At 42.6% G+C, this 16,514-nt stretch overlaps 1 long non-coding RNA gene across 1 annotated transcript; it reads right to left on the bottom strand.

The window, feature by feature from the left end:
* Positions 1-6,967: 6,967 nt before the first annotated feature.
* LOC130856137 (uncharacterized) lies at positions 6,968-16,356 on the bottom strand. The gene is made up of 3 exons (XR_009054446.1): positions 16,131-16,356; positions 15,166-15,319; positions 6,968-12,177 (listed from the first exon to the last, which is right to left on the bottom strand). It is a non-coding gene; the product is annotated as an uncharacterized LOC130856137 (long non-coding RNA).
* Between the last annotated feature and the right edge of the window lie 158 nt (positions 16,357-16,514).

Raw genomic sequence — 16,514 nt, 5'->3', positions numbered from 1 at the left:
CACACACGCAATAATGTCTTTTGACAGCATCTAAATGCTCCTGTCCACATCTGTTTCTAAATCTAAGAAGTAATTCTCTTTGAAAGAGCAGGCTTATATAAGCTTTTAAAACCCTAATTAAGAGCTGAGAAATTCAGCTTTGAATTACTTAAATTACATAAAACTGATACAAATCATAAGATGCAGAGGACTCAACTTTCCTGTCTGCCTGTTGGTCACAGCAACTATCCTAAAAGCCACTCAAATGTCTAAGGAAACTGAAATAGAAATAGAAAAGAAGGCTATAAAAATGACTAAGAATAGAAAATTCACAGATCTTTCTATTTGTTATCTGGTTTTCCTGTGAGATGTACACACGTACATACTCACATGCACGTACATGTATGTTCGTGCACCATGTGTGTGGATTGACAAACATTTTTTCTAAACATTATGACACTGCAGCACTTCACTTACCTACCCACTCAACAAATTTATTTCGTACTCTGCCAGGCATCCATTTTGGGGAAAAAAATACAAAAATAAAATGTTCTCTTTCCTAAAAGGGTACATGACCTACCAAGAGACAAACATTTGTCAATTATTTATGAGTAATACGTAATTGTAGAAATGCAGTAAATGTTATAACAAAAGTATGGATTAAGTGCTATGTGGATGCAGAAAAAGAAATGGCTGAGCTGCCTATGAGACATAGAAGGCTTCTCAGAGTAGACAGCATTTGAGCTGAATCTGAGAGGATGAAGAGTTTTTAGGTAGGCAGCACAAGGAAGCATGTAGAGAGAATGGAGAATACAGAAAGGTCATGCTGTGATCAGGGCATGTGAATACTAGCTCAGCTTGACTGGGAAAAGAATTCATACAGGGAGTGAGGAGAAATTAGGTTGAATGCGGCTGTTGACCTGAAACAAATAGACTGCCAGATATTTCTCCAGCAAAGATGGGTTTATTCAGAACCAGCAGAGATTTGCAGTTCGGGGTCTGCAACCATGGTGTGAGCCACATGCAAATCCTCACACAGCAAAGGAAGACAAATGCTTTTATAGAGAGGAAAAGGAAGTTGGGGGGCGGAGTACTACAGTAACAAAGAGTCCATAGCTTTTCATTGGCTGAGTCCTTGCCAGGAAGAAGTCTTTCTCTTTCTGTTGGGCTCTGCCATCAGTCATCACAGGGGGTGAGAGCGCCTCCTTCTGGTCTCCCAACTCTATTTAACTGAGGTTTCTGTGTATTAATTTTTTACATTTCCCCCTTTTGATCAAGACCTTTCTCTGAAAGCATCACTGATCAAGAGTCAGGTTTTCCAGTTTCAGTGGATTTTTGTCTCTCAATGCCAGGAAGGACCTTTCAGGGTGTAGTGTCCCAGGTCAGAGGGAAAGTGCACAGATTGGAAACCTGTTGAGGTTACATTCGAGTAACAGGGAGGGCTAGGAAGGAGGGAGAACTCTCAGACACTTTTTATCAAAGTCTATATGTTATCAAAAGCATAGACACTGGAGACATCTAAAGCATTATGTCATCATCAAGGGTTTGGAGACAAACTTCCAACAGGCCTAGTCTAGATATATTGGGAAAGCTGTCTCATCAGACGTTGTCTGCATCAATGCTGGGAAACCTTTACTTACAGGTCACCAGATGATGTGCAAGTCCAGTCGGGTTCAGTGCTTTTTTTTTTTTTTTTTAAGGTGTGTCACATGAATCCAAGAGTCAGTGCTTTGGAGTTTGGTATGGCACAAGTGTTGGTTAGCAGTACCTGATAAGGACCTTTCCAGTGAGGTGGAAGAGAGTTCTTCTGGAAGCGTGCTTTCCAATAGACAAAAGCTCCAGTTGGCAAGGTGTGATTCTTAAAGTCTCTGTCTCCTGGGGGCACACTGTAAAGTTTGCTTTACCAAAACATGGTTATTTTTGATGGACGCAATTAAGCCTTTCCGATATTGGAGTATCTCTCCTTTTATCAACTGTGGGTCAAAAGAAGCAGGAGCCAAGTGCGTTGGGTTCCTGTGACTATCTCAAAGGGTGAGAGAGTATGAATCCCAAAAAAGCACGCATCTGAGATTTAGAAGGAGCCGTGTCAAACTTTTGACCAAGGTATTTTGCCAACTGAGTCTTAGTAATGCCATTAGTACATTCTATTAAACCAGAGGATCGAGGGTGGTAAGCACAGTGACAGTGCTGTAAAACAGGCCGAACAGCACAGACTCCTCAAAGCACCTGACTGGTAAGATGGGCTCCTCCCTCACTGTAGAGTTAAAGGAGTTCCCCAGGTAGGGACAGTCTTTTCTGAAAGGACTTTAGCCATAGAAGAGGCAGTAGCCTGTCTGCAAGGGAAGACTTCAGTCCGGTGTGAAAGCATACAGACCATGACTAAAACATATTTATATCCAAGAGAGAAAAGAAGTTGTGTGAAATCCATTTGCCAGACCTCGAATGATCCATTAGGCAGTTTTAAAGGTCCAGGGGCAGTATGTACGGGCTTCCCTGGGTTGTACTTTGGACGAGTGGGACAAGCGAGGTATGCAGTTTTTGCAACCTTTTACAATGTTTCCCCACCAATATTGATTCATAACAGCTATCATTTTGCCAGTAGAACAATAGTTTGATGCATGCACAGCAGTGGGGATGGGGTTTTCAGAGTCTCCCATAGGACTGGGTTATTTGCTCCCAACCAGAGCTTTCTCGTTCTACCAAATCAACAAGCGTTGAATTTCCAATTTTGATTTTCCTTTTCTGAAGCCAGTTGTTGGGCTTCTCTAGCCAGTTTTTCTAAGTTATTATTTGGAGAAATATCCCTCTGGACCATGACAGAGGTTTGGCTTCTGTTTGTCCTTTTAAGGGTGACACTCCTTGCAAAAATATTAACTTGATCCCTAGAGGGTCAAGTTTAGAATGCCCTGGAATCGTAATAATATCTAAAGTGGTAGGTTAGAGTATTGCATTTAATAATTCCTGAACATAGGGGCCATTTTTTAAAAAGAATTATTTGTTTATTTTATTGGCTGTGTTGGGTCTTTTTTGCTGTGTGTGGGCTTTCTTATAGTTGCGGTGAGTGGGGGCTACTTTTTCTTGTGGTGTGCGGGCTCCCCATTGCCATGGCTTCCCCAGTTGTGAAGCACGGGCTCTAGGCTCGTGGGCTTCAGTAGTTGCAGCACATGGGCTCTAAAGTGCAGGCTCAATAGTTGTGGGGCACAGGCTTAGTTGCTCCGTGGCACGTGGGATCCTCCTGGAGAAGGGATCGAACTCGTGTCCCCTGCATTGGCAGGCGGACTCCCAACCACTGCGCCACCTAGGAAGCCAGGGGCCATTTTTAATTTTACTTCCACTGGAAGTAAGGACTCCACATTGCTTCCACAAGATTCCAAAATCATGATCTACTCCAAAAGTATATCTACTATTAGTATAAATATTGGAAGTTTCGTCCTTGGCTAAAGTAAAAGAGCATACGATTCAGCCTGCTGGGCTGAAGCAGCCATAGGTACTTGTTCTTGCCTCATATAACATCAAAAGGGGTTGTAACAGCACACCCGGCACCATACCTGCCATTGTCATCTTTTGACTAGAACCCTCTGTGAACCACGAGACATCAAGCAGCGTTCTAGTGGAAGTTCCTGTAGGTCGTCACAAGGAGCCAGGAGGTGGCCCATCAGCCTTCAACAGTCACGAGGGACTCTGTCAGTGTTGGAAGGAAGAGCAGTAGCCAGGGTAAGGTCATTACTACATAGAGTCATGTGAGCGGCAGTTAACAAAAGGACTTCCTAACAGGTGAGGCGGCTGGTTGAGAAACGTTGGGTGTGGTGAGAATTCAGGGGGGCTTCTGTTGCACAGGGTACAAAAATGGTCAAAGGGAATCCGCCGGGATCTTCTCAGCAGCCAAAACCAAGAGAGCAAAGGCAGTAATGGCTCTAATGGAAGGGGGTATTTCTGTGCCAGGGGGTCTAGGTTTGGGCTATAATAACCTTATGGGTCAGTGGTGGTCCCTGTGTTTTGGGGTGAGTACCCCCAGGGCATTCCCTTCCTTTTCATGTATAAAAAGGAATGTGATAACTGAGATGCCCAAGGGCAGTGGGTTCATCAAACTTTCTTTTAAGGCCTTGAAAGCCATGTCAGCCAGTTATTCCCATAAAACTGGGTGGGGGTTGTTACTGTTGAGTAAAACATACAGTGGTTTGGCTCTAAGAGATAAATTTGGAATCCAATTTTGGCAATAACCAACTAGCCCAAGAAAACCTCATAGTTGGCAATTGTTTTGGGTTTGGGGGAACTTAGGCCCCATGAAGTCCATCTGGATCTAGGTGTAGCCCTTGTTCTGATATCAGAAGCCCTAAAAATCAAACCCAGTTTTGGGCAAACTAATTTTTTCCTTTGCAAACTTATGTCCCTTTATAGTGGGGTTGACCAAATGTAAATGATAGTCTAGAGGTTCTCTCATTAAGAATGTTTTGTCTTAGCACTCCCTCTTGCAAGAGCACCAGAATTACATCTAAATGCTGAACAATCATCGACAGAAAGGCACTGGAACTCACCAAAAAAGACACCCCACATCAGAGACAAAGGAGAAGCCGCAATGAGACGGTAGGAGGGGCACAATCGCGTTAAAATCACATCCCATAAATGCTGGGTGGGTGACCCATAAACTGGAGAACAGTTATACTGCAGAAGTCCACCCACTAAAGTGAGGGTTCTGAGTCCCACATCAGGCTTCCCAATCTGGGAGTCCAACAATGGGAGGAGGAATCCCCAGAGAATCAGACTTTGAAAGCCAGTGGGATTTGATTGCAGGACCTCCACAGGACTGGGGGAAACAGAGACTCCACTCTTGGAGGGCACACAAAAAAGTGTGCTCACCAGGACCCAGGGGGAAGGAGCAGTGACGCCATAGGAGACGGAACCAGACCTACCTGCTGGTGTTGGGGGGTTGCCTGCAGAGTTGGGGGGTGGCTGTGGCTCACGGAGAAGAAGGGGGCACTGGCGGCAGGGGTTCTGGGAAGTGATCATTGGCGTGAGCCCTCCCAGAGTCCACCATTAGCTCTACCAAAGAGCCTGTGGGCTCCAGTGCTGCGTCGCCTCAGGCCAAACATCCAACAAGGTGTGAACACAGCCTCACCCATTGGCAGACAAGCAGATTAAAGTTTTACTGAGCTCTGCCCACCAAATTGGATTAAAGTCTTACTGAGCTCTGCCCACCCAGCCCTACCCACCATCAGTTCCTCCCATCAGGAAGCACCCACGAGCCTCCTAGATAGCTTCCTCCACAAGAGGGCAGACAGCAGGATCAAGCAGTATCAGCAGTATTTCATCTTGTGGAACTGAAAACCACAGCCACAGAAAGAGAGAGAAAATGAAAAAGCAGAGGACTTTGTACCAGATGAAGGGACAGGATAAAGCCCCAGAAAAACAACTCAATGAAGAGGAGATAGGCACCCTTCCAGAAAAAGAATTCAGAATAATGATGGTGAAGATGATCCAGGACTTTGAAAAAAGACTGGATGCAAAGATTGAAAAGTTTACCAAAGATCTAGAGAATTAAAGAGCAAACAAACAGAGATATGCAACACAATAACTGAAATGAACAATACATTAGACAGAACCAATAGCAGATTAACTGAGGCAGAGGGGCGAATAAATGACCCAGAAGACAGAATGGTGAAAATCACTGATGCAGAAAAGAATATAGAAAAAAGAATGAAAAGAACTGAAGACAGCCTAAGAGACCTCTGGGACAATGTTAAATGCACCAACATTCGCATTATAGGGGTCCCAGAAGGAGAAGAGAGAGAGAAAGGACCTGAGAAAATACTGGAAGAGATTATAGTTGAAAACTTCCCTAACATGGGAAAGGAAATAGCTACCCAAGTCCAGGAAGTGCAGAGAGTCCCAGGCAGGATAAACCCAAGGAGAAACATGCCAAGACATATAGTAGTCAAATTGACAAAAATTAAAGACAGAGAAAAGTTATTAAAAGCAACAAGGGAAAAGTGACAAATAACCATAAGGTTAACAGCTGATTTCTCAGCAGAAACTCTGCAAGCCAGAAGGGAGTGGCACGATATATTTAAAGTGATGACCGAGAAGAACCTACAACCAAGAATACTCTACCTAGCAAGGATCTCATTCAGATTCGACAGAGAAATCAAAAGCTTTACAGACAAGCAGCAGCTAAGAGAATTGAGCACCACCAAACCAGCCCTACAACAAATGCTGAAGGAACTTCTCTAAGCGGGAAAAATAAGAGAAGAAAAGGACCTACAAAAACACAAACAAAACAATTAAGGTAATGGTAATAGGAACATACATATCAATAATTACCTTGAATGTAAATAGACTAAATGCACCAACCAAAAGATACAGACTGGCTGAATGGATACAAAAACAAGACCCATATATATGCTGTCTATAAGAGACCCACTTCAGACCTAGGGACACATACAGACTGAAAGTGAGGGGATGGAAAAAGGTATTCCATGCAAATGGAAATCAAAAGAAAGCTGGAGTAGCAATACTCATATCAGATAAAACAGACTTTAAAATAAAAAATGTTACAAGATACAAGAAAGGACATTACATAAAGATCAAGGGATCCATCCAAGAAGAGGAGATAACAATTATAAATATATATGCACCCAATATAGGAGCACCTCAATATATAAGGCAAATGCTAACAACTGTGAAAGAGGAAATGCAAGGCAGAAAGAGAGACACAGATGTAGAGAACAAACACATGGACACCAAGTGGGGAATGCGGGAAGGGTTGGGGGGGCAATGAACTGGGAGATTGGGATACCAAATTGTACACTCTAAAAATATGCTGTTTATTGTCTGTTAACTATATGTCAATAAAAGTTCTTAAAACAAATGTTTTGTCTTAAATAATGATGTTTTAAATATAGATGTAAACATATATGTATATATAAAATGTATATGTATTGAGAAAAAGCCTAGAGAAAAACTCTGAAAAAATTTTATTTATTGTTCAGTGTTTTATAATGACCATATGCTACTTTTATAAACAGAAATACAATTAAAGAAATTAAAATCTAGAAATACAAAACTTCATCTTCTGGTTTCTTGTCAATCTAACTAAATTCACACATCTTAGCTGTTCTAGAATACTGGGCACAATACTGAAAATCAGGCATAGAACTCTTAGCTAAAGTAGAACAGAAGTATATAGAAAAATGTTAAACCCCCAAATTAAAATCTTTCAAGCTGCATCAAATGACTGATTATCAGTCAGAATAATACTTTGTTTCTTTAAATAACATTTGGAGGTGTCTGCCACATGAAATTTACTATAAAATATATACTAAACAAGAAGTTAGCAAATTAAAAAAGTATAGCATTTATTGCATGTGTTACAATAGTTTCACTTAATGAAGAAATATTTTTAAAGTAAAATGAAAACCTTAAAGTAGAGCATATTTTGTGTCTAATAAAAAATTTCACTTCTTTTATTATCCTTTTAAAGTTATTTTAAATTATTTCCCAAGTGATTCACGAATAGTTCCCAGCCATATCTTACTGTTCCCAGAAGCAGCCTCTTTCAACTCTTTTTGCTGTTTCTACAGATACTTATTTCCCTCATTCTAACTGTGTTTATACTTCCATCTCTCTATCACTTTGAGATATTCTCGGTGATCATCAAGTAATGGAGGATAAAGACAATGGCTTATCTAATCATCTTCCCAAATTTTCCTCTCTCCCGCCATGCAATAAGAACTCAAACAATATCAATTTACCATGTATGAAAATATGAGTACTTTCTCCTGCGAGGTGAGTTGTATACCACAATTCTATTTCTTATTTCTTTCTTGTACAGTGTTTGCTTTTCCTAAAGTTAAGAATTTAGGTGTCTTCTATCATTTCTTCTTAGGCTCACCAAAAGAATTATGTTAAAAAAGCAAAACAAAACTAATTGCTATTTCCAAATGGCCAAGCATATCAGCATATCGGGTAGGTATTATTTTAGACTCTCTCTAGCACCATCCTATCACTCTGTTCTAGTAGGAACAGGTTTCCTCCTAGCCCTTCTGTACACCTGTCCTCCCAGGGCTTCTGTTTACTTTTCGCTTCTGCTGTATTTGCATCTCTTTCTCACCACAGCCAGGAAAAATTCTCCACTTCTAAGGACCTGTGTGATTAGATTAAACTCATCCACATGGTCCAGGATGTCTTGAGAGCCTTAATTTAATCACACCTGCAATGTCTGTTTTGCTAGATGAGAAAACACACAGAAGTGCTGGGGATTCGCATGTGGATATCTCCCAGAGCCCATTATTCTGGCCACTCTACATGCCTTTTACTATCTTCCTAATTTTTTTTTTGCTTATTTCTCTTAATGAACTATCAGTTCCGTTGGTTTGCTCTTGGGTTATTTTTAACACTACAAATTTTAATTCTTTCCTGAGTTTGCCACTTCCTTTCTGAGTTTTTCTAAATGTGACATGTCACTTCCCATATCTTATGGCATTATGTCTGCTATAAACCTAAAACCATAAAACAGCCAGTTCTTTTATCAGCAAAATAGGTTTATTCAGGAGCAGCAAAGAATTGCTATTTGGGACAGGCCACTATGGTGAACCACATGCAAGCCCAGTAAAGCAAAGGAGAGAAAACTCTTTTCTAGAGGAGAAGGGGAAGTTGGAGGCTGTAATAAACAAAAAGTCCCTTGGAGGAAATTAAAGTATAGTGGCTGTTCACTGGCTGAGATGTGACAGTCTCTCATTGGCTGAGCTGTTGCCAGGCAAGGATAAAAATCTTTCTCCCTCCTGCTGGTGATAGTAAAGTAGCATCAATTCCTGAGGGAGAGGAAAGATACATCTCTTCTTGTTGGAGTCTGTATTGACCTTGAGTGGTACCCACATGAGAGCTCCCCCTTCTGGCTACCCCACTCTATTTTTGTGAGTTTCCCTTTATTAATTTTCACATTAATTTATTTTGAAATATCAGATTATGGTTCTCACCTATTGGGAAGGCATGACTGCCTGACTTCTCTAGAGCCAGTGATCCCAGAGAGCAAGTCAGGAGATTGCGGTCTCCTTCAGAACCTAACCTTCTGCGTCAAACCTCACCACTTCCCCAGCATCCCACTGGTTGCACACCTATGTCCTCCCCATTCAGTGTAGGAGGACATACGTGCCAGCGGTGGGATCCCTGGGGCCATTTTGGAGGCTGGCTACCAGATGCTAAAATTAGTCAGGAAGGGTTTAATGAAGGAGAAGATATTTGCACCACGTCACCTCATAAAATGCTTATTAGTTACAAGGGAAAAACAATAATTTGATAATGGAGAAACCTCACAGACACCACTTAGCCAAGAGTCTTGGTCAGTTCAGGCTGCTGTAACAAAGCCCCACAGACTGGGTGGCTTATGAATGACAGACTTTTACTTTCTTACTGTTCTGGGGGCTGGACGTCCGTCCAAGAAGAGGGTGACATCGTGGCTGGGATCTGGGGAGGCCCCTCTTCCACGTGTGGCAGACTGCCAACTTCTCCTCATGCCCTCACAGGGCGAGAAGAGAGCTAGAAGCTCTCTTAGCTCTCCTATAAGGCCCACTTCCCAACACCATCACGTTGCAGGTTAGGATTGCAATGTTTGAATCTGGGGGGAAGACACACACATTCAGACCACTGCACCAAGTGACCAAAATCTGCATCACCGGTAGTGGGACAAACTGACACCACGTACTTCTAATCTGACGAACTGAGGACACATCACTCATATGGTATTCCTGCCCAAAATGCATAATCTAAGTCTAATCACGAGAAGACGGCAGATGGACCCTGGTCAAATGACATCCTACAGAAGACCTAACCTGTGCTCTTTAAAGACGGCAATGCCATGACAGACAAGAAAGGCCGGAGCCACTCCAGATTACAGGAGATTAGGAAGACTGGACCAGTGATGACTGTGGACTGACTCCTGAACTCGGAACGATGTCTGCTACTAGGGATATGCTTGGAGAAGCTGAAAGTTTGACTATGAACGGGAGATTAGGTACCAGTGGTGGTGGACCCAGCTGGCTGAGCTCACTGCTAACTACTCAGGAATTTTGCAAACTGGGTGTTAAACTGTCGGTAACTTGAAATCAGCCATGGTGAACCATTTACCATGGAAATAGCAAGTGTTAGGAATTAGGCCCCCCCTTCACCCCCAGTACACCAGTATGCCACGTGACAGTCATATTGTAACAATGTTTAATTTCCTGATTTTGATCACTCTACTGTGTAGGGCAACTGTCTTTTTCTCAGGGAGACCACAGTGAATTATTTGAGGGTAAATGGGCCTAATGTCTGCTACTTACTCTCAAACGGTTCAAGATAGATTAACTGATGGATATACAGATATACACTGATAGGTGATAGGCAATGATACAGCTAATACAATAAAATGGTGACCATTGTAAATTTATGTAAATAGTTCTTTGAACTATTCTTGTCACTTTCTGTACATTAAAAAAAACAACAAAAAACAGAAACAGAGACATCCAACACTTAATATGCTGTAAGCTATTAAGTCCTGGAAATGGACTTGCCAAAGTCACAGAGGATGTAGATCTTTGGGCTAAGGCTTTCATAGCACCTTCACGTGGCCTTTCTTAAAGAACTAAAACTTTCTTTAAAATTTCCTATGATAAAATGAATGCACGAATACTTTTCTATTTTAGAAATAATTTGTTACACATACATTTTTGCTGTTAAAAAAGAACTGTTTTTTTCCTTTTAGCTTCAGGGTTGCAAAGTTTCAGTAGGTTCTGAATGCAAAGCTACTAAGAACAGCTGGCAGTTGCTTCAGCAGGCAAGAACGAGGCCTTGTGTTAGGAGGCAAAGGAATTTAAACTGGACCAAAACACTTACTAAAAGTGGGCCACAAAGTTGGTAACTTGCACCTACATCACATTGATAATAATTAGGGTGTTGTCCTACAGCATGATTTCTCAACATCGGTTTGACCGACATTCGGAGCCTGACAATTCTTTGCTGTGGGGTGTCCTAGGCACTGAAGGATGTTAGCAGCTTCCCTGGCCTCCACCCACTGGGTGCCAGTAGCAGGGAGCCCTCTCCCCCAACAACCCAAATGTCCCCAGATGTCCTGGGGTGAGCAGAATCGCCAGGGGAGAACCACTGTTTCAGAGTCGGTGGTACAGGAAAAGTCAAAAGCAAAAAGAGGTTGGTATATGCATAAAGGCACATATAAGTGAAAGACATTCTAAGAGGTTAGGGTTTCTTTCAAAGGACATATCCTCCTGATCTTTGTGTGTTGTGTGCATTTTATTCTTCTTGTGTATTTTTTTAGATTTACCAATTAAACCAGCCTAATTTTCTATTTCACCCACATTATACAGAATGAATTCACATCCATCTTGGACTTATAATAGTATTAATTTCTATAATAGTATTAAATTCTGTTTAATTAAGTTACATCTAATGGTTTTCATTAGTTTATCCTACCCCTAATATATGGGTCAAATTCTGAACTTCGGCGTCAAAGGTATTAACTAATGGGTTAAAATAATGGATCGCAGTAGTAACAATTCCAAGTGATTTTCAAAAACCCCAGTTCTTCAAGAATAAGGGGTACCCAGCTTCTGAAACAGAGAACGTACCTTCCCAAGGTCTGAATGTACCATATGCTGATACGGCGATGGCTTTTCATACCAACCGCTTACGTGTAGACAGGCACTTAGCAACAAGATCATTACATTCATAAAGGGGGCTAAGCACTGCAAAGCTAAGTAAATAAATAAAACCTCAGAAGTCGTGGGGCAGAAGAAAACCACTTTCATATTGTTCTCAGCGTTGAAGGATCTCTAATTCAAAGGCATCCGCTCCGTGGGGAGTCCATTAACTGACAGTATGAGCTGTCAGACCTTGGAGCAGTTAATGAAAATTAAGGAAAAAGGTGATCCTTGCCGGTTGTCCTGGTGCACGCCGCCCCCTGGTGGCTTTGAACGTGTCTCTGTGAAGGCAGACTCACCTTTCCTGTCTCTGGCATGCCATACGGTCTTCATCCAATCATTTTTTCTATTTCTTTAAGTCCATTTGATTTAATCAAGTTACTTTACATAAACATTGGGAGGAGTGTTTCCATAAAACGTCATGCGAACCAAGCAGGCTTGGACGGCTCATCTCAGCTGCTATGTGACTGCGGGTGAGCTGCCTAACTTTTCTGAGCACTAGTCGTCTCCTCTGTAAAACAGAGTTTAAAGAAAAACCCGCAAAAATTAGCTCAGAGGATCATGGAAAAAATGCAATGAGGCTGTATATGAACACAACTAATAACAGTTAATATTCTTATTGTGCTCTCTGTTTCAGACATTCATGACTACCCAGCAATCTTTCCAACTATACATATTCCCACACACGGAGACTTTTACCCATTTTACAGATTGGAAACCAAGGCACAGAGAGATTAAGGACACTGCTACAGTCAACACAACTAGTAAGAGGGTTTCGACTCATGCCACGTGGCTCCAAAGTCCATACTTTTAACCATGCACAAAACCTGCCATCAGTAAGTCCTCGTTGAAATAATGAACTAAGTAATTTCAGAAATGTGCGATGAATATGCCAAGAGGGGAAGTACAGACTTCTTCTCTTTCCCAGCATGTGAGTGTCTTTCGCACGATCTATGCAACATTTATGAGAACTCATAGGTCACGAGCACGTGAGTCACTTTCCACAGCTGTCCACACCATCCTGACCTTTCAAGCACAGGATGGCTGACCTTGAGAGACAAAGCATTAGTACTCCTGAGTGCAGACAGAAAGACTACCCCCATGAGCCAATATGTATTTTCAATTTTTCAATATTAAGGAAATAGGGACTTTCTATGCCAAGAATATACAGGTAGGAAGTCAGAAGGCATTTCCCCTGTGCCAGCCTCCTGAACTTATTATCAGAGTCAAGTGAAACAGTCTGTTTCTATAACATCATCACATCTCTTGAATCCAACCTCTCTGCACCTCACTTCTGCAGCATGAGTCCAGGCCCTTCTTTGTTTTCTTTAAAGCAAATTGTCTTTATTTTTAGGTGTCAATAAGAAATACATGGAATAATGGAATAGATATATGTTTACACAAAAACCTGTACATGAGTGTTCATAGCAGTGTTTTTCATAATAGCCCAAACTAGGAAGCAATCCAAACGTCTATTGACTCGTGAATAGATAGTAAAATGTGTTATAACCATGCAATGCAATATTACCCCTTCTTAATAGTAAACGAGTCCAGATTCACGCCACAACATGGATCAACCTTGAAAACATAATGCTAAGTGCAATAAGCCAGTCACAAAAGAGATTCCATTTGTAGAAATTGCCCAGAATAGGCTAAATTCAGAGACCTAAAGTAGATGAGCGGTTGCTTGGGGCTGTGGGGTTGGGTGGGGAGTGACTGCTAATGGGTATGGGATTTCTTTTGGGGAGGACAAAAATATTCTAAAATTAGAACGTGGTGACGTTGCACAACTCTGCAAGTGTACTAAAATCATTGACTTGAATACTTTAAGTGGATGAATTATGACATATGAGTTATTTCTCAATAAAGCTGTGAAAAACAGCGATGTACTGAATAACTCCCATCAGGAGGTGAGTTAAATAATGCAAAATCATCAACTGTGCAGTGTTTCTCTTAAATAAAACACGGAGGCTAAATTAGTAAATACAAGAACAAGCTAAATGTGAGCACATAAATTGGTACCACATCTAAGGGCACCTTTTCTATCATTTCATTTTAAGTATTTTTTAACCTTTAACCCATCAATGTTGGTGAGATGTGGAAATTAATAAATGAATAGCTCTCTTACCTCCCAAGTCAAACAATAATGCATTTCCCATTTCTTCTTCCTTAATTTGAGGCTTATTTGGGACATTTAAAAAATTTAATAGCATGTTTCCTTCAATTATTAAAATAAACTTTAAACAGTAGTATTAAAAATCCCACGTTTACAAATGATAAAGAGTGACATCTTCCGCCTTAAAGTGCTCAAGGAAGTGAATGTTTTTGAACAGAGCTTCTACTTTATTGACTTTATGATAGGAAAAAAATGCATGCGTTTGAAGGCAAACTCTCCCACTGCATAAAAGACTCTGTGGGAGTAAGTGAGGAGTTTTATTAACTTTTTGGTAGAGTAGTAATTGAAATAGTACCCTAGTGACTTTGAAACTTATCTTCCAAAGCTGCTAAAAGAAACGGAATGGAGAACCGTAGCTTGACTGAAAGAGGAACTCTAGTTGCAGACCTTGAAAACGCCAAATGAAGATCAAGTGCACCCTGGCCTTGCTGCCTGCGAGTTTCCTCTGCCGGCGTCCACCTCCCCTTACCCCTCATCGCGAGCAAATCAGATCCACGTTTATGGTATTTTTCACTACAAAACTGTGAGGGAGGTTAACACTTCACAGCTGAGCAAACTGAGGCTTCGGTCAAGAGGCCTTGAGGATTAACAAACGTATAAATCCTCAGACTCAGGAAACCCAGTGAAGGCAAACGTGCTAGAGAACGTTTAACAACTGGCTCTCTCTTTTTTTTTTTTTTTTTTTAAAGCCCTCATTTATAGTACTTGCCAATCTCCTTCGTGTTTCCTGCCATAGTGGGTTTCGAGCTACCAATGTGGTATCATGGGAACATGCCCTGGGGTGATAGTTCAGTATTTTTCCATCATTAAAAAAAAAACTTGACTCTACAATCTTTAAAATTACCCTTGCCCCCACTTTCCCAAATGTGGAGAGAGAGCACAAGTCAGAGCCCTCTCCCCCGCCCCCCAAGTGCATCCCTTCCTGCCTGTCACAACTGCAAAGCTGTGGCACGATTCCGGGGTTACAACCACCCCACTTGCCACCAAGGGTGGGTCCTCATTGCCATCTGGCTGATGAGTAATTCCAGAACCCCATTCCCAGGCCTGCTTCACATGACCCAGTCTGGGGCGACGATCTTGGTCTGAGTGCCCCAGAAGCAGAGCCTAGGATAAGGCTTTGGTGCAGTTTATTTGGGAAGGATGCCAGCAAACACCAGTGGAGCAATAGGGAAATGGGACCAGGCAGGGGAGGGAACTAATAAAGGCTATGTTTTCAAGCATGTTTCTATTTAAGTAGAGCTCAAACCCCAAACACTGGAAGCCGGTGGACACACCTGAGATGTACCTCCTGCCCCCAGGGGGGAGGCGGTTGGGGGTCCTTACCTACTCATTGCCTGCAGTTTGCAGGCACTCTTATGAGGTACAAATTTCCTGGCACTTTAGATCTTCCCCAAATGCAGGCAGAGCAGGTTCTGGTGGCCAATAAAAGCGAAAAATGGCAGGCAAATCATCTCAGTGCTGACAGCTGGAGGCTGGCCTAGGTGCAGAAAAGATTCAGCTGAAGGGCATATGGGCTCTGCCTGCAGACCTGTTACACTCAATGCTGTTCACTGTTTTCAATCAATTATGGACAAGGCTTGAAAGAGGTAATCATAGTTACAGAGGGGAATGCAAATTCTTAATAGTATAAAAATAAAACTCAAACTTACAACATGGGGGGGTAAAAGAGCATATAAATATATTAATTTCCTCATGCAGGGAGTCAATAGGTAATATGTAAGTTTATAAATAATGACTTAGGTGAACAGTTTAAAGTCACAAAATCTTCCCCCATTAGATCTAAAAGTAATTTTTAAAACTAGGAGTTGAAGGTAAGTTTTCATGCTTTGAAAAGATGCTGTTTATGGCTGATGTGTCAGGACGTACACTATGTAGAGTTACAATGAGAAGAATTAAAAAGACTTAATTGTAGCTGGGTGTAGGGTATGCACCAGGGGGCACGCAGGGGGACAGGGAGGACTTGGAGACCTTCACTTTTCTTTCAGTATTTTCCCCTTTTGTGTGGATTTTTAGCCACCGGTATGAGTAACTTTCACAACAAACATAACAAATGCAAGTGAACCGTAGTTTAGTTACAAAGAATAACTGTGAAACACCCTTAAATAGGATGCGGGAGTTAAAAAGAATGAGGCAGAATCTACCTACCTACCTACCCACCCACCCATCCATCTCTCCAATCTCTCCATCTATCAAAAGACGACGGGGAAAAGTGAAGGTCGTAAATTAAGAGACAGTAAGCACGGGGTCCCACGGAGGAAATGGAAGAGCTGCTTGTGTCTGCAACACACCTACGCAGGACGCCGTCCGGGAAGACACGCCAGGCTGAGGCGGCGCGGCCTGGAAGCCTCGAGCTCCCCTCCTCGCTCCTGCGCCGCCCGGGCGGTGACCGGCGGGCCAGCCGCACGAGGCCCGCGAGTCCCCCGAGAGAACCAGCCCTCAGAGCCGCCGCGGCCCCGCCGAGGAGGGCCCCGCGGGGCTCCGGAAGCCGCGACTCCGCCCTCACGCTTCCCCGGCGCGCCGCCGCGGCACCGCGCGCGCACGCAGGGCGCGAGGACCAGCGCAGCGGCGCAGACCCTCCCGCGCAGCCCTCGGGAGCGCGCACGCACGCACACCTGCGCGGCCGCACGTCCGGCCCGCGCCTCGGAGAGCGCGCACCCGAAAGCCTCCCGGCG

The sequence above is a fragment of the Hippopotamus amphibius genome, chromosome 6 (genome assembly GCF_030028045.1).
Source record: "Hippopotamus amphibius kiboko isolate mHipAmp2 chromosome 6, mHipAmp2.hap2, whole genome shotgun sequence".
Taxonomy (NCBI): Eukaryota; Metazoa; Chordata; class Mammalia; order Artiodactyla; family Hippopotamidae; genus Hippopotamus; species Hippopotamus amphibius.
Note: the sequence above shows the minus strand (reverse complement) of the source record. Positions and strands in the feature narration are given on the sequence as shown.